Source organism: Scyliorhinus torazame, chromosome 18 (genome assembly GCF_047496885.1).
Source record: "Scyliorhinus torazame isolate Kashiwa2021f chromosome 18, sScyTor2.1, whole genome shotgun sequence".
In the NCBI taxonomy this organism is placed as follows: Eukaryota; Metazoa; Chordata; class Chondrichthyes; order Carcharhiniformes; family Scyliorhinidae; genus Scyliorhinus; species Scyliorhinus torazame.
The window spans coordinates 11,549,818-11,568,729 of record NC_092724.1 but is presented as its reverse complement, the minus strand read 5'-3'; the positions used below and the strand labels follow the sequence as shown (position 1 = coordinate 11,568,729).

At 49.4% G+C, this 18,912-nt stretch overlaps 1 non-coding gene across 1 annotated transcript; it reads left to right on the top strand.

Moving 5' to 3' along the window:
• Window positions 1–8,411: 8,411 nt before the first annotated feature.
• trnag-ucc (transfer RNA glycine (anticodon UCC)) lies at window positions 8,412–8,483 on the top strand. The gene has a single exon. It is a non-coding gene; the product is annotated as a tRNA-Gly (tRNA).
• Window positions 8,484–18,912: the final 10,429 nt, after the last annotated feature.

The window sequence follows — 18,912 nt, the reverse complement described above, 5'->3', positions numbered from 1 at the left end:
AATCGAACCTGGGACCCTGGCGCCGTGAAACAACAGTGCTAACCACTGTGCTACCGTGCCACCCCATAGCAGGAGGTCGCCCGTCAGCTGGACCGGGATATCCTGCAGGCGGCAACTGCCGTAAAGTTTAGGCCCAGGCTCTTGAATCTGGTCCACACCAACTGTCCAGCAAACTGTCCCCCAGGAGGGCAGAGTGGCGGCGAGCAACATGCGCCTTCACATTGTAGTCTAGAGCTTTGGATAATGATGGTAGAGGCTCCAATGTTATTTCCATCCCTTGGCTGACCGGGAATCTCTCCCACTCTCCCCACCTGCCATTAGTTTGCGTTGGAAGAATTTTACAAGTTGATACTCTAAATGTGTTTGCTGCATTATTGAAAGTGCCTTCCGCGTCCTTGAACCCAGAACGTCTGACTCAGAGGTACGGACACTAGCCACTGAGCCACAAGACCACCTCGACTTCCAGCACAACCTCTGCTAAAATAGAAGAGAAGGTACAGCACTTAGCAGGTACTAAGCTTGGATTTTAAAGTTTGAAGGTAGAAGGCAAGAGATATTGAGGGAGGGGAGGAGAGGAACTGCAGAGTTTTGAGGCATTGGGGTAAGAATGAGATCGAGCCGACGACACAGGGAGATTGGGGAGAAGAGAAAGAGATTGAAGGATGGATAAATATGGAACAAATCGTCATCCAATAAGCCTGTAGTAGTTACACTTATTTTTCCCCTGCGTGGTTTTATTATCAGACACCAAATAATGGAATGAACTGCGTCTCTCAGTCACCTGCAAGTGTAATTCACCCAAAATAAACTAGGACCAAAACCAAGTGACAAACAAATCCCATAAATGTTAGATTCCATTTCTCAAAAGCTGGACAGGAGTGAATCGGGGACTAATTTAATCTTTTAAACAAAATGTGAGCTTTTCTGTTTCTGTATTTATGAGATGAATTGAATTCCTCGATAAGATTATTGTTTTGTAATCATTGCAGCTTTTTGCCATTCCCACACAATGTACGGAGAAATTGTACTTTAGAAATTCACGACGTCTTAAATCAGAACAGTGATTAAATCTTTGATGCGATCACATGAAGGATTAAATTGGTGTTTACATCTGTTACTTCATGCCTCATTTGACAACATCAGATATCAAGCGACTGGCGCGTCCTGGTGGACAATGTTGTGAATAACAGGTTTGTTTCGATGTCACTAGCTTTCGGAGCGCTGCTCCTTCACCTGAGGAAGGAGCAGCGCTCCGAAAGCTAGTGACATCGAAACAAACCTGTTGGACTTTAACCTGGTGTTGTAAGACTTTGTACTGTGCTCACCCCAGTCCAACGCCGGCATCTCCACGTCGTGAATAACAGGGGGGAGGGCCGTCTCAATCCACACAGCGGGCGGATTTCACCGTTTCTGAGACTGAATGTGGTGGCGGGTGGCTCTGATGGTGCCTTTCCCACTGGTCAGAATGGCGGGATTCCGCGCTTGGAATCTCACTCATCATACACGGCACAGGCGAGTTTCCCCTCGAATCTCCTGGCAAGCCCAGAGGTTGATTCTTCTGCCTGCCCCCAGCAGGCGGGTTTGAAGGTCTCGGCGCCATTATTTGACTACCAGTTCCGCACACTCATCTCGCTCGCTCCTGAATCACCAGGCCATGCAGGATGTCAGCAACCCAGAGGGAAAAGGCCAGTCGCCTCAATAAGAAGCCCGTTCCTCGATTCAACACTTCACCTCCAAGCCCACACGCCATTTGGACCTCTACCAACAGCATTTGGAGTCTTCATGCAACCCCTTCCAGTAAATAATGTACTGTCCCTTTGTGAACTTTTCAGCAGCTTTGTCTGAGTCCAGATTCCCTCCCCATAGTCTTCCCTCCGCCTTCCATTGTTCACCTTCTTCAACCTTGTCCCTCTGCCTGCCAACGTGAGCCCTCGCCCCTCCACCCTTCTTGCACAGCCCTCCTTCCACATCGCACCCCCTTGTCTCCATCAGGCTAACACCACACACACACACCACACACTCCCTCCCCAGCAGCCCCCGCACAAGATTTGCCAGGGGGGTAACCTCCCTCTATGGGGAGGGGGCATTTCCCCAATGTGTGGTGGGGGGGGGGGGGGGTGGGGGGGTGGGGGGGGGTGAGACCCCATTAGCAGTGTGGGTGGGAGAGAATGCTCCCCGATAATTACCTGGTGGTGGGGGTGGGGGGGGGGGGGGTTGTAGACCCTAAACCTGTGGTGGCGGTCCTCTGTGTCCAATGGGGGTGGGGGTTTAAATGCAGACCCCTTGAAAGATGGCGCCCCAATCTCTGTGGAGGATGCCTTGCCGGCTCTGTCAAGCATCACTCACCAGGGTGACGGCACCAACCATCCCTCCAGATTTTCTGTGCACTAAGTGCCAGGAAATCGGATCTGAAAACTCAGCTTTATTTCCGGAGAGAAACTCGATGGTTTGCCAGACACTCTGACAAACGTTTGGGAGAATTCCGCCCTTAATGACTTTCATGACCTCACAGCCAGTGAGTTAACCTTTGGTATCCAATCACGACTGTTTTGTATGCAACTGCAACAGGCAAATATTACACACAACAAGGACCAACAAACAGCAACAGAGAGAAAAGCCTTGTAATTACTTTTGGTGATGTTGGCTGAGGGATGAATGTTGGCCAGGACACCAAGACAATTCGCTGTTCTTTTTCAAATAATGCCTGAAGATCAGACAGGCCTGGATTGATTGATTCACTCAACGGGTAGCATTCCCAGTCGCATAACATATGTCGGTCTTTATCTCTTCCCTGAGCTTCCGTGGGCGGCATGGTAGCACAGTGGTTAGCACCGTTGCTTCACAGCTCCAGAGTCCCAGGTTCAATTCCCGCCTTGGATCACTGTCCGTGCGGTGTCTGCACCTTCTCCCCGTGTCTGTGTGGGTTTCCTCCGGGCGCTCCGGTTTCCTCCCACAAGTCCCGAAAGACATGTTGTTAGGTAATTTGGACAGTCTGAATTCTCCCTCAGTGTACCCGAACAGGCGCCGGGATATGGCGAGTCGGGGATTTTCACAGTAACGTCATTGCAGTATTAATGTAAGCCAACTTGTGACAATAAAGATTATTATTATCAGCTCCCTTAGTTCCCTGGAGGGGATTGTCCTCCATCCACTGAGGGGGAGTCCCCTGTGCGATTTGCCGGTCCCATCTCGTTCTGGTGTGGTCGGCACATCACCACCGCCTGTGCGTTCCGTCTCGACCGCTTGTTTCGCCTGGTCTCTGTTGCTTTGTGTTTTTTTACGGCCTCTGGACCTACTGTTGCTCAGCATATTCTCTTGTATTCACCCGTAACAGCCTCCCCAAACAGGCGCCGGAATGTGGCAACTAGGGGCTTTTCACAGTAACTTCATTTGAAGCCGACTTGTGACAATAAGCGATTTTCATTTCGTATTGTTGTTGGATAGGGTGAGGGGATACGTTCTTCCCAGTTTTAGCGGGCTATTTTGAGTAAAAGAGACTAATTTCTGGTTCTTAGGAGGAGAGCCATATGATGTGCAACTGCTCAGCACCCTCCCAACACCGGAAGTCCCAATAGTGGAACAGATAATGGCAGATTCTTAAAGCTTAGACGGAGGCCATTGCTGCACTGTGCTTGTGCGAGCTCTTTGAAAGAGTCCTGCTCCTTCATCCTTCCCCATCAGCTTGCGATTGAATTCCTTTGCAAGTACTTATCCAATTCCTTTTTGAATTTTACTATTGAATCTGCTTCCACCATCCTGTTAGGCGGCCCATTCCAGATCACAACAACTCGGTTTAAAAAAAGGTCCCCCTCATTTCCGTTTAGGTATAGCTCTTGGGGCTAAAGGGATCAAGGAATATGGGGGGGAAGGCGGGATCAGGGTATTGAACTTGATGATCAGCCATGATCATAATGAATGGCCCCCTCCTGAAGGCCCACTGCTCCTCTGACAACCGTTTTGCCTTCTCTGCTCTCTCCACCCAGGGACCCCCAACTTTGATCTTTTCCTTGGGTTCCTGGACATGGTCTCAGGCCTCCTCGTGCAGTTCTTTGTCCGGCCACTGCAGCGCTGTTGCTGCAAGGACTGAAGAGCTGCTGGCTGCCGACGGCCAATCAATGCTCATTCGAAAGTCATCCTAAAAAATCCAGGCCAATATTTCTTCAGTGATCCACAATTGATCACTTGCCTCCAAGTTAGAAGTTTGTGACTAAAAAATCCTGATTTAGGCTGACACTTAATCGAGGTACTGAGGGGACATTTTTAAGACAATTGGCGAAATAGCTGAAGGTGAGATAGAAACATAACATAGAAAATATATGCAGCAGGAGGAGGCCATTCGGCCCAGCGAGTCTGCACCGGCTCTTGGAAAGAGCACCCTACTTAAGCCCACACCTCCAACCTATCCCCGTAACCTAGTAACCCCAGCTAAACCTTTTTGGACACTGAGGGCAATTTAGCGTGGCCAATCCACCTAACCTGCACATCTTTGGACTGTGGGAGGAAACCGGAGCACCCGGAGGAAACCCACGCAGACACGGGGAGAACGTGCCGACTCCGCACAGAGACCTAAATCGAACCTGGGACTCTGGAGCTGTGAAACAACTGTACTAACCACTGTGCTACCACGCTGCCCACCCGCCAGCCTTAAACCTGAGGCTGGCTGGGAAATACAAACTACAGGAAACTATAAAAGGTTGTGAATGTAGCCCAGTCCATCACGCAAACCAGCCTCCCATCCATTGACTCTATCTATAATTCCCATTTTAGGGCAGCACGGTAGCATTGTGGATAGCACAATTGCTTCACAGCTCCAGGGTCCCAGGTTCACTTCCGGCTTGGGTCACTGTCTGTGTGGAGTCTGCACATCCTCCCCGTGTCTGCGTGGGTTTCCTCTGGGTGCTCCGGTTTCCTCCCACAGTCCAAAGATGTGCAGGTTAGGTGGATTGGCCGTGATAAATTGCCCTTAGTGTTGGGTGGGGTTACTGGGTTATGGGGATAGGGTGGTGGTGTTGACCTTGGGTAGGGTGCTCTTTTCAAGCGCCGCTGCAGACTCGATGGGCCGAATGGCCTCCTTCTGCACTGTAAATTCTATAAGAAACAATACTTTTCACTGTATACTAATACATGTGACAATAATAAATCAAATCAAAAATGGCCCATTCGTTGACCACTGAAGGCCTCAATAGGGGCATGGGCGGGCTTCCTGTCTGAGGCCTTGTCCTCCCCTGCGTAAAATCACTGCAAGGTCCGGTTAAGAGGGATCCCAATCAATTTCACGCTTTATCCTGCCCAAACACCCGGCCAAGGGGAGTTTAAAATTCTGGCCGTTCGTTTTTTTAAAGTATTTTTATTTCAATCAATCAGAATAAATCTCTATCTTTTTATATCTGCACAATGGATCTTCAACTGAGGGCCAGAGAATCAGCCTTTGGAAAGGGAAGGTTTGTAATTACAGAGTTTGTTAAAATGACGTATTCCTACTTGTGCTAAATAAACTCCAGTAAGTAGCGGAGAAGGAGCTGTTTAGATTCTGTCCAAATGGATCCACTTAATGGCCGGGCTGACTTGTTCGTCTTCCCCGTCTTGTATAAATCAGCCAAGAGTACAAGTCATGCCTTCATATTCTGAGGGCTTAAAAGCAAAAAATATATTTACACACCTGAATTATGGTATTTAAAAGAAAATAACTCTTTATTATTGAGCAGTTATGAGAGCAGGAGTCCACAGGGATCAGTGAGAGAAAATTCTGGCTTTCATTAGACAACTGAAGGGAAAGGAGAGTCGAGGGAGCAGTTTTGGTCCAAATCGCTGCCTCAATATTTATGTTAAAAAATATTAATTTAGAAATATACCCCTGACCATTAAAAAAAAAAAAATTCCCCCATTCCCCGCGCCCCCCACCCCTCCTCTCCCAAACGTGGCCTGGACTAACAGACACAAGAACTGCGAGTTCAAATCGCACAGTGGCCATTTGACAATTTGAGCTCAGCCTTTTTTTGAAAAACAGGAAATAAGAATGGTTTCAGTAAAAGTGAAGCTGTTGGATTGTTGTAAAAACCCAACTGGCTCACTCACGTCCTTTAGGAAAGAAAACTGCTGTCCTTCCCCAGTCTGGGCCTAAACGTGACTCCCAAGTCCCACAATAACATGGTTGACTCTTGGTTGCCCTCTGAAGCGGCCTGGCAAGCCCCTCGCTCACATCAAATCGATACAAGCCAGGGCAATCGGTGCCACCAGAATCTACATTCCAAGAACAAATGATTAAAATATCTTCTGAGATTGTTCTATGCACCGATAGCAGTTTGCCTCCAGTATCTCACCAAAGCAGCTATCATCTTCTGACAGCCTGGAGTGAATACAAGAGGTAGGCCCAAACTTGTTCTCACCTGGTTTCCACAGATAGGCTCTTCCCAATTTTAGCCTCACTGTCTGAAGTTAGCTAACTCGTGACAAGTTAAGTCTGGTGGGGCAGGGCGGGTGGGGGGGGGGGGGGGGGGGTGGGGGGGGGGGTGGGGGTGCTTCTTGGCCCATCTGTCTTGGAGGCAGAAGTTATACCCCTGATTCATCGAGACAGCTGTTCCACCCCATCTTAACATAAGCAACATTTCATCCCCAATGAATCCATGCCATTCTGCCTTTCTTTCTTTTCAAGCTCTGGTGGTAACTTTTAAAGTGATAACTTGGTAGCTGATGGAACAGCGTTATGATAGAAACCCTAGGACAGAGACACTTCCTCTCAGAAATGATATGATTAGACTGATCTGGAGGGACCGAGGATCAACGTGGCAAGTGGGAAATTTGCCAGTTCTTAATAATCTTTATTAATGTTGCAAGTAGGCTTACATTAACACTGCAATGAAGTTACTGTGAAAAGCCCCTAGTCGCCACACTCCGGCGCCTGTTTGGGTACACAGAGGGAGAATTCAGAATGTCCAATTCACCTTAACAAGCACGTCTTTCGGGACCTGTGGGAGGAAACCGGAGCACCGGAGGAAACCCACGCAGACACGGGGAGAACGTGCACACTCCGCACAGACAGTGACCCGAGCCGGGAATTTAACCTGGGTCGCTGGCGCTGTGAAGCAACAGTGCTAACAACCGCGCTACCATGCCGCCCTTATTTAAAACAGTAAAAAGTACCATGAGGTCCTGGTGGGGGGTACACTGGGCAGTGACCCTGTCTCAGAGCCACAGCTCTGGGTTCAAATCCCACTTCAGGACTTGATGGCCATGGAAGGGGCATTCACAACGTGGCCAGACAGGTTGAATATCAGCCTGTAAATCCTTCCAATATGGCTGATAGTAAGAGCGGGAGTTTCCTAGTCAGCCAGACTGTGGAAGGCAACAGCAAATGACTGCAGCATTTTTCCAAGTATAATCAGAGACTATTCCATAAATGCCAGTGCCCTCTTAGGGGCATGGTACCTGGAGGAGGAAGAAATACCAATTTCCAATTATATTTATTTTAATGTGGGCATTGGGAGCCATTTTGAACAAAATCAACATACCAGTATACTTTATCATGGGATCACAGAATTTCCATGGTGCAGAAGGAGGCCATTCAGCCCATCGTTTCTGCACTGACTCTCCAAACGAGCATCATGACTTACTGCCATTCTCCTGCCTATTCCCCGTACACCTGCATATTGTTTCTATTCAAATGATCATTAATGCCCTCTTGAATGCCTCGAGTGAACCTGCCTCCACCACACTTCCAGGCAGTGTATTCCAGACCCCAACCACTTGTTGTGTGAAAAGGTTTTTTTCTCACATTTTCTTCTTTTACAAATCACTTTAAATCTGTGCCCTTTCGTCCTGGCTCCTTTTACCAGCGGGAACAGTTTCTCCCTGTCTACTCTGCTCGGCCCCCTCCTGATTTTGAACATTTCTATCAAATCTCTTCTTAGCCTTCTTCTCGCGTGGTATTGTGACCAGACTAGTAATCCAGAGACCCAGGGCAAGATTTGGGAACCTGGGTTCAAATCTCACCATTGGCAGATAGTGAAATTTGAATTAAAAAAATAAATAAATCTGGAATTAAACGTCTAATGATGACCTAGAACACCAGGTTAAAGTCCAACAGGTTTGTTTCGAATCACTAGCTTTCCGAGCTCGTGAATCACCTGAGGAAGTGCTCCGAAAGCTAGTGATTCGAAACAAACCTGTTGGACTTTAACCTGGTGTTGTAAGACTTCTTACTGTGCTCACCCCAGTCCAATGCTGGCATCCCCACATGATGACCATGAAAGCATTGTCTATTGTCATGAAAACCCACCTGGTTCACTATTGTCCTTTGGAGAAGGAAATCTGCCAAATTTACCTGGTCTGGCCTACGGGTGATTCCAGACCTACAGTTTTATGGTTAACTCTTAAATGCTCTCTGAAATAGAGGGCAGTTAGTTTATCAGTGAGCGATGGTGGTATAGTGGTGAGCATAGCTGCCTTCCAAGCAGTTGACCCGGGTTCGATTCCCGGCCATTGCAATAATAAATTGGAAACTTTTGGATAGTCAGAGGCTTTTCCCCGGGGTAGAGGGGTCAATTACTAGGGGGCATAGGTTTAAGGTGAGAGGGGCAAGGTTTAGAGGAGATGTACGAGGCAAGTTTTTTACGCAGAGGGTAGTGGGTGCCTGGAACTCGCTACCGGAGGAGGTAGTGGAAGCAGGGACGATAGGGACATTTAAGGGGCATCTTGACAAATATATGAATAGGATGGGAATAGAAGGATACGGACCCAGGAAGTGTAGAAGATTGTAGTTTAGTCGGGCAGCATGGTCGGCACGGGCTTGGAGGGCCGAAGGGCCTGTTCCTGTGCTGTACATTTCTTTGTTCTTTGTTCTTTGTTCTCGGGATGGGCAATAAATGCTGGCCCAGCTAGCATAACATAACCTCTCCAATCTATCCTCATAACTGACGTTTCTCATCCCTGGAACCATTCTTGTGAACCTCTTCTGCGCTCTCTCCAATGTGTTCACATCCTTCCTATAGAGTGGCGCCCAGAACTGTGCACAATATTCCAGCTGATGTCTAAATAGTGTCTTGTATCAGTTCAGCATAACCTCCTTGCTTTTGTACTTTATGCCCCAATTAATAAAGCCGGAGATACTATGGGCGGGATTCTCCGACCCCCTGCTGGGTCAGAGAATCGCCGGGGGCGGCATGAATCCAGCCCCCGCTGAGTGCCGAATTCTCCGGCGCCAGGGTTTTGGTGGGGGAGGGAATCACGGTACGGCAGTCAGCGGCCGTTGGCAGCGCCCCCCCCCCCCCCCCCCCCCCAGCGTTTCTCCGGCCTGCGATGGGCCGAGTGGCTGCCCGTTTGCGGCAGGTCCTTACCGGCGGGACCTGGCTTCACGGGCGGCCTGCAGAGTCCTCGGGAGGGGGGGTGCGGGGGGATCAGGCCCCGGGGGTGTCCTCTCGGTGGCCAGTCCCGCGATCGGGGCCCACCGATCCATGGGCGGGTCTGTGGCGTGGGGGCACTCTTTCCCTCCACACCGGCCGCTGTCAACCTCCGCCATGGTCGGCGCGGAGAAGAACCCCCCCTGAGTATGCGCTGGGATGACGCCAGCACACGCTGGCACTCCCATGCATACGCCAACTCGCGCCGGCTGGTGGAGGCCCTTGCTCGCCGGCTGGTGCGGCGCCGGACACTCTGGGGCCGGCCTAGCCCCTGAAGGTGCCGAGGATTCCGCAGCTTCGGGGCGGCCCGACGCCGGAGTGGCCCGCTCTGCCGGGCCGCGGAGAATCCCGCCCAATTATGTTTTATGAATTGCTCTTTCCACATGTCCGGCCACCTCCAAAGATCTGTGCACTTATACACACCCAGGTTCCTCTGCTCCTGCACCCTTCCCCTTTCAGAGGATTAGTCCATGTCACCTATAGCCAATTAGGAAATTATCTCAGTGCTGTAATTCTCAGCTGATCTGAACTCAACGAAATAGAATGCTTTTATCTTCTATCAAGTCAAACTGCAAGCACATCAGAGAACTTCCTATTAAAAAAACATGTTAATCAACATCAGTTAATCAGTTATGTACACAGGGCAAGACCATAGCTGCATTAAAACAAAGGATTTGCTATATCCCAGTTTGCAAATCTCAAAATTTACGATGTGTAATGCAAAATTAGGAAATCAGAAAGCGTAGAGCACACAAAATTCAAAGTAACAACATTGCCATCAAATCTGATGCATATTTGCTACTATTAATTCTTTTATTTTCTCCTTCCCCTTTGTTTTCTCCTCTGTACTGTATCTGCTGGTTCATCCGGAGAACTTAATCAATTGGCCATTATTCATATATGAGTTTGCTTGAAGTCAGAATATCTGAATAGTATTGCAGGAGCACAGCACATATGATTAAACTCTTTTGTACAAAAGTCTGGGCCAAGCACTTAGGGCGGCACAGTGGCAATTTAGCGTGGCCAATCCACCTAACTTGCCCATCTTTGTCTGTGGGCGGGAACTGGAATACCCGGAGGAAACCCACGCAGACACTGGGAGAGCGTGCAGACTCCACACAGACGGACACCCAAGGAATCAAACCTGGGTCCCTGGCGCCATGAGGCAGCAATGCTAACCGTTATAATTTGGTTCCCATCTTAAAGTCATACATTCTGTCATTATTAAATTTTTATATAGCAATTTGATAAAGCTTTCGGTAATTTGAGAGCAGAGAGGTAGAGTTGGTTGGAACCGTAGGAGCTGCTGTGCCTTGAAGGCTGAGACACACCAACTGGGTCTCTAATCGTGCCACCAATGGCAAGAGAGCACAATGGTGGGCAAGTATGCATCGGCAATTTTAATGAAACGTGAACTCTGCTTCTCCCACCACAGGTGATGCCTGACCTGCTGAGTATTTCCAGCATTTTCTGTTGTTTCGGATTTACAGCTTTTGCATTGACAGTTTCTGTGTGATCATAGCAATTTATATTGAGGGAAGGGAATGCACACCGACCTACAGATTTAAAAAAAGATAGATGTAGCAAATAACAGCTGCCAGGTAAGATACAGTTTATAATCTAATTTTGGCTATCAGTTGATATTTTTATAAACTGTTTTATTCTCCAAGTTTACAACGCATGTTGCAAGCATGACTCATTGCACCTATTCAGAGTTATTTTTAACTAACTCCTTATTTCCCTCAATCTTCCCGTGCCCCTACAAACCACAGGCTTTTACAATCCAAGCTCTTTGGCCACGCAGACATGTACAAATCAATCAACTGAGAGTACATGAGAATTCGCTATTGTCAGTCGGATGAAATGATCAATTGAACACCAAGTCACTTCAACGGATGTTTATTCACGGCCGGGGCTGCACCACTGTACTTCGGGGGAGTACAGCAGCAAGCCAAAATTAGTACATCCGACAGTAGCTTATATACAATATATGACACTGTCCCTTTTCTGAGGACAGCTCCCTTAGAGGAGGCCCCAATTACGACATTCTGTTGCTCTCAGCTAAGTTATAATTATCTTTAGAACGAGGAACCCATTCCCAAGGCTGCATCCTGTCATTGCAAACTGTATAGTGCAAAAGCAGAAGCGATTCATCCCAAAAGTCAAGAAGCGCTTCCCGAAAGTCACGTACACATTTTAAACAAAGCTTTGACATTCCATTTCCCATCAAGCTCTATTTGACATTCCATTTCCCATCAAGCTTTGATTCTATCTTGAGCCAAACTGTCATACATGCCTCACGTTCATTTTGTCTGGTTATTTTAATCGGGCTAATTTATCCCGAATGATCACTGCCATGTCCCTTCCCACAGCCAGTGTGCACTGTGGCAGACTTTTGTCTGTTTCCATAACTAGTTATTCCTGGAACAGGTCATTGGTCTATCACCAGAGGGACGCCACTCCACATCAAGCACGGCCGGAGAGGACTCTCTCTGCTCTGACCGCCAGTCATTGGTGTGTTTGAAAGGATTTGAAGACCCAAGAAGGTGATACAACACAGGTTTATTCTTCAGGCAAATCCGCAACGTGGCATACAGCACATACGTCCCAGCCAGAACTACTGATCATGCCGGTCCCAATATGGGCCGGCTTTTAAGTGTTAGTTTCATGAGCCTCAGCAGCAGGGGGAGCTCATATTCCATTAGCACTAGGAGGGATTAATTGGGTCATCCCCATGGGTCTCGGACGGGTTATTACAATACTCCACCTGTTTGACTGCGTTATGAACGCACCTCCCTTGGCCATTATGTCCTGGGGTGGGACTCGAACCCAGAGCTTCTGGCTCAGGGGTTGGGACGCTAACCCACTGCACCACAAGACCTCCTTCAGTGCCATGACCTGCTGATAATTGTGTTTGTAAATCAGCATTAGGGTGGACAAGGTATCACAGTGAATGCAGCCGTGGCCTTTCATGGACATTTTCTTTGTTCATCGATGGCAAAAGGTACTCTCGGAAAGGAGTCCCAGTCAGCCCAGTACAGTTCCTGATGAGCAGGTGCCCAGAGCAAACCTCTATTGAGAAAACCAGGTGAGGGACACTCTGAGTCTCCGTGCCTAAATTGCGATCGGCGCGGGGGCGGAGAATGGGCTTGAGGACGAAATCCGGCGTGACGCCACTCCCGCATTTCTCCGGTCACCGGAGAATTGCCGTGAATCGCACGCACGCGGTTTACGAAGCGCGGGTAGGGGGCCATTGACACAGGCCCCCGCGGCGATTCTCCGACGAAACTGTCCGAGTTCCCAATGGCATGGTTCTAGCCATGTTTTGCCTGTCGGGAACGGGCAGTGGCGGCTGTGGACTCAGTCCGCGGCTGCCCGGGTGGGGGGGTGGGGGGATCTTTAACCGGGGTGGGGGAGGTCCTCACAGAGGGCCAGGCTAGCGATCGGGGGCCGCTGCTCCGCAGGTGCGCACGATCTTGGGAGGGCCTATATTTCCGGGGCCGGACGGCGGTGTGGGTCCGCCATGTCGCCAATGCAGGCCGCCGTCGTGCGCATGCGCGGACTCCCGACTGGACGTGCAGGGCCCCGTATCGGCAGCCAGAGCTGCGAGGAGCACTCCGGGGCCCTGCCAGCCCTCTTCAGGTGGGAGAATCACTCTGGACTTTCTTCAGGAAAGTTCAGAGAGAAACGCCCGCGTTTTGACGCTGGAGTGGGGACTTCCATTATTGGAGAATCCCGCCCCGGTTGTCACAGGATCAGTGGGCTCCTTCTGTACTGGAAACCTCTACGGATCTGGACCATAAACCTGCTATTGCCAAGGTTCAATCATGGAAGCTACAGGTCAGCGGGGGAGGAAATGGAAATTGAGTTATATTGGTACATTTGGGGTGCCCCTCAGCCTCATTACAGAAGGAAGAGCCCGAAATGGAAAGACTTCCGCTCTCCCGCGCTTACTTGCCTCATTTTAGTAAACACAAACCAAAAGAAACCTCTGAAACTAGGCTGACATGGAATGGGAGCAAACTCTCTTGGAAGTAAATGAATGGCCTGGGAGGAGCAAAATTGCTTTGGTCAATAATATTTGTGAAAAAGGGATGTGGAGCGAGTTGCTGCATAGGGTCAACTCTACCTCCTCGTGTGCAAGACTAAATTTGATTCAGTTAAAGTGGTACATAGGACGCACATGACCAGGGCACGTGTGAGTGGGTTATTTCCGAGGGTAGAGGATCGATGCGAGCGTTACTCGAAGCAGCCGGCGAACTACTCACATATGTTTCGGTCCTGCTCTAAGTTGGTTAAGTTTTGGGCTTCCTTCTTTGAGAAAATGTCAGAGATTCTGGAAGTTATAATAATAATCTTTATTGTCGCAAGTAGGCAGAAGGTCCCGCTCGAAATTCACACCCGCACGAAACTTGTTTTGGGCATCCAGCTGGATTTGCGCCCCCCACCACCCCAAAACATTGACGGGGCCGGGCAGGGAGTTTCAGCCCCGCGCATCCTATGTCACACCTGTAACTGCGCTTCACAAGCACTTCATCACCTGTAGAGTGCTTTGCGATGTCCGGTGGTGCGAAAGGCGCAATATAAATGCAAGTCTTTGTTATGCTTTTGAAAAGTTTTTACCAGTTAAAGTAACCATGAAGCCAGCAGATTGTCCTTGACCTAACCTTTAAGGCGGCACGGTAGCACAGTGGTTAGCACTGTTACTTCACAGCACCAGGGTCAGGGTTCGATTCCCGGCTTGGGTCACTGTCTGTGCGGAGTCTGCACGTTCTCCCCATGCCTGCGCTGGTTTCCTCCGGGGGCTCCGGTTTCCTCCCACAAGTTCCGAAAGACGTGCTTGTTCGGTGAATTGGACATTCTGAATTCTCCCTCCGTGTACCCGAACAGGCGCCGGAGTGTGGCGACTAGGGGCTTTCCACAGTAACTTTGTTGCAGTGTTAATGTAGGCCTACTTGTGACAATAATAAAGATTACTATTACTAATAAAGATTATTATTAAAACCCAACTCGTGTCCTTCAGGGAAGGAACTGCTGTTCTTAGCCTGTGCAGCCAGAATGTGACTCCAATCTCACACCCGCGTGATTAACTGCCCTCTCAAATGGCCCAGCGCACTCTTCAAACTACTGGATAACTTAAAAATAATTTTGTGCCCCATGTTTCCTTTATTTTAAAAACTTCTTATGTTGGTTCATTCTGAACACCACTTTGCTAACTTTCTCTCCAAGTTTCCTGCCGTCTGAATCGCTGCTGCCTCCTCCAATTTTCAAAGCAAGACTTCACCCAGTGGTGGTAGAGTGGAGTGCAGGGCCAGCAGAATCTGCCCACCGCTTTTCACAGCCGCTCGCTCCTGTTTCAAGCCCACCGCGTTCTTTCAAAGCCAATGTGCTTGTGGGCAATCGCTTCCAAATCTAAAATGAAAAATTGTATTTTTAATAAAGCCAGTAAGGACACAGCGCTGAAATACCAACTTCAAAAGATAGCTTCTGACCAGTGTGCAATCACGGAATACAGGAACACAATTCCCATTAAAAACATCAGCAGCAGTCCCTGCCAAGTGTCCTTGGATATCAAACATTCCATTTCGCAAACAATTTGAGAATTTTATTTTTGTCCGCGTCCATCATTTATGCAAATGTTCCATCACAAAAGGTTTCCCATTTATATTGCTGTAATATAATTTATTTAGTTTGCAAGGCAGAAGGTCTTTTAATGGGAAATTCAAGTGGAGTCTGGATGTGTTAATTCCCAAATCACATTCTGCGTGCGATGTGTGTTATGTGCGAGAGTTTCCACGGTGCATATTCGCACAGATTAATTCCTCCAGTAAGCCAAAGTCAATTCAATGGGGATTCTGGAAATTCTTGCCAGCATCTGTAAAGAGAGGGAAACAAGAGTTGATCAGCACGATTCAATTAAATGGGAAGAAAGTCCCATAGTGAGCGCGCTTAGCCGCGTGTTGAGACGCACATGGCTGCACACCGCCACTCGCGTTAAATAAGGGGCCTCGGTGGCGATTGGACGGCCCAGGCTGCACAGAGCCACGTTTTCTACACCGAGGAAGACCGCTCACCGGAGCTCCTGAGTGTAGCGAGAGATCGGGATTTCCCAATCCCCAAATCCTCAGGCGTGACGCTCCCCCAAGCCCCAACGCAGTATGTGAGGGTCACCAACACCTGCGCTGGGTACCCCCGGCCCAATCGACAGCATACAAAAAAAAAACCAGCTTGACACCTTGGCAGTGCCAATCTGGCACCCTGGCAGTGCCCCTGCCAGCACCACCTGGGCACCTCAACAGTGCCAGGCTGGCACCAAGGTCGCACTGCCAGGATGACAGGCTAGCAGTGCCAGGGTGGCACCAGCAGTGCCCGGCTACCCCTCTGCCCAAAAGGCATGCAGCTGGGGGCCTGCGATGCCCTGGGAGACCCCAAGGAGTGCCATCCCGTCTGGACCCATTTGTAGAGACATAAAGAGGTTTCGAACAAATGCAAAGGAATGGGGGTGGGAGAAGAGGAGAAGGTCAGTGATAGGGTGGAAGGCAGGAATTATTAAAGGGATGACAGCGCAAGGCAAAAGGAGATAGTAATGGGGCAAGTAAAGAAACAGGTGATGGGTGGAGAGGAGTGTAAATGGGAAAAGCAGAATCATGACGGCTGCTGTCCATAAAAATGGGGCCTCTCTGAGCTTTTCCAATTGAGGTCATCAACCTGAAACTTTGAGCAGAATCCTCCCAGCCCAGCCCCACAGAGAACGGGTTGGAGGAGGGGCTGGGGGCAAATTGAAAGTTGTGCATTGGGTTGGCTCCCAGATGCGTTCCCCCCCCACCAAGCGATGTTGTCAGCGCCTGGTCCTGAGTGTCGTACGCAGGTGACTAATTCAGGGTCAATTATGGATCCAGTGCCAAGCCGTGGTGAAAACGCTGCCAGGATTTTCCTGACTTCAGTCTGCTGCCCCCCCTCCTCCGCGCCTGAGCCATGAGGTCATCAGGAACTGGGAGGCAGTAACTTGGCGGAAGGACCATTAATAACTGGCCCTCCAAAATACTCTTGAGACCAGAAGATTTGCCCCAAAGTTAAGTCTGTTTCTTGACACAGACGCTGCTCAGTATTTCCAGCATTTTCTGTTTTTAAACCTTCCTCACAACCTGCCCTCCGATGTCTGGGTATTTGTTATCAAGTCTTTCAGGGCTGAAATCTACACCTTTTGCTCATTTTAAGAAGTGCTGGGCTGTCAATTGGAAAGCACTAATGGACTTCCTTGTCAATGTTCACCACTGCTCTCGTCATTTCAATCCCTCCAGAAAAATAGATTAGCAGCATTAACAGCCAGGGAATAAAAGAAGCTGATCTTTGCTTGTTAAGGCCTCGTTAACATCGTTAATGAGAGACTCTTGCAGAATTCCACAGCTGCACAATCAAACTGAACAGCGAATGCTTTGCTCCAGTTATATTTGGGGCCGCAGACATGAATCGGGTGGGAGAGGTTCAACTGTGCAGAAGGGAACCTGACCGTTGTCCTTTTTTAAAGTTAAATGTTCAGGGTATGGGGGTGGCTTTAATTGCCCAACCCTGGTTACCCTGAGAAAATGGTGCCTGGTTTTATTTGTGAATCATTGGCAGCAGGCAATACAGTTGAGAGTTTGCTTAGTCACTTCAAGGGGCAGTTAATGCTGAGGTGGAACTAACGTCACATTTCGGTAAAAGCAGATAATGATGGCAGGTTTCTTTCCCTAAAAGACTTTTAAGAACCAGTTAGGGTTTAACATTAATTTTACTGAGAGCAGGGGCTGGATTCTGCGTTTTTGGGACTATGTCCCCACGCCATCGTAAAAACTGTGGCCTTCACGACAGGAAAACTGGCGTGAAAGGACCACATATTCCAAGCCCTGCAGGGGGCTAGCAGTGAACCAGCGTTGATCTAGCAGCTTTTGCTGCAGATACGTGTCCCCGCACTTCCGGGTCAGAGGCTGGGCATGGGCGCGGCAGCGGCCACGCCATGCTCCATGGCGGACTCAGACCGCAGAGCTGGACCTCCCAAAAAGTGGGCCGCGCGCCCGGCCCAGACCGCCCGCCCAGAATTAGCCCGGTGCCGTATTAGGCCCCCCCCCCCCCCGACCTCCGATCGGCCCACCACCGACTCAGTCCGCAACCGCCACACTAGTATCCCGACCGGCAGGACCATGTTAGATCCACACCGTCGGGGATTTGGCCGGCCGGGGGCGGAGCGGGCCTCCAGCAATGGCCCCAGGTAGGGGATGCACGGGATACTTGGAGAGTACGCCCCTTTTCAGGGCCCGGAGAATCGGGGAACTGGCGCCGGTCCCAATTCCATGCGCAGAAATGGATTCTCTGCCCTGCCGCCCGCCGCGATTTTGGCGTTGGGGTGCGGAGAATCCAGCCCCAGGTCTTCATTTGAATGTGAAACTTTTCACTGAAACAAATTTTCTGTGGTGGGATGTGAACTCATGTCCTCTGGGTTACCAATCCAGGAGCATAACCGCTATACTACACGGTGAACGGAAACTGCAGGACGGTCATCATCCATGTTTAACCTACTCTGGAGATTGTTATGATGCTGCCCTCATTATCATTTAAACCCAGCTGCAGTAAGGAGCAAATTCTGCCCCAGTTGGTTAAAGCACCCTTCCCAAATATGAGTACAGCAGTGACAAAGGTGTGAATAAGTTTTGTGTCAGAAAACAGAGGTTTATTCGTCACTAGTGGGTACAGGACACTGCAGGCAGTTGAGGATGAGAGAAAGAGACGGTGTCAGGGTTTCATAATTTACAACCGGTACTACCCCGGGGTAATAGAATCATATAATCCCGACTCTGAAGGAGACCATTCGGCCCATCGAATCTGCACCAGCCTTTTTGAAAGAGCTCCCTACCTAGGCCCACTCCCCTACCCTATCCCCATAACCCCATCTAACCTGCACATCTTGAACATTAAGGGGCAATTTAGCATGGCCAGTCCACCTAACTTGCACACCTTTGGACCGTGGGAGAAATCTGGAGCACCCAAAGGAAACCCACACAGACACGGGGAGAAAGTGCAAACTCCACACAGACAGATACCGGAGGTCGGGATTCAGCCCAGGTCCCTGGCACTGTGAGGCAACAGTGCTAACCATTGTGCCACCGTGCTGTATGACTTTGTGAATCTATGAACCAGCCAGGCATGACTGAAATGCAATGGCTGAGGAGGCTCAGGCGGCTGCTGAGCTCCAATGATTTACAAGGTCAGTCAAGTAACAGCAATAGTGAAGGTCACCATTTCTTTTTCAATTCTTTCATGGCCTGTGGGCATCGAAGGCGGGGCCAGCATTTGTTGCCGATCCATAATTGCCCTTGAACTGTGCGTCTTGCTGGGCCATTTCAGGGGAGAGTTACGAGTCAACCACATTACTATGGATCTGGAGTCACATGTAGGCCAGACTAGGCAAGGACGGCAGATTTCCTTCCCTAAAGGACATTAGTGAACCAGATTGGTTTTTACAACAATCAATGATAGTTTA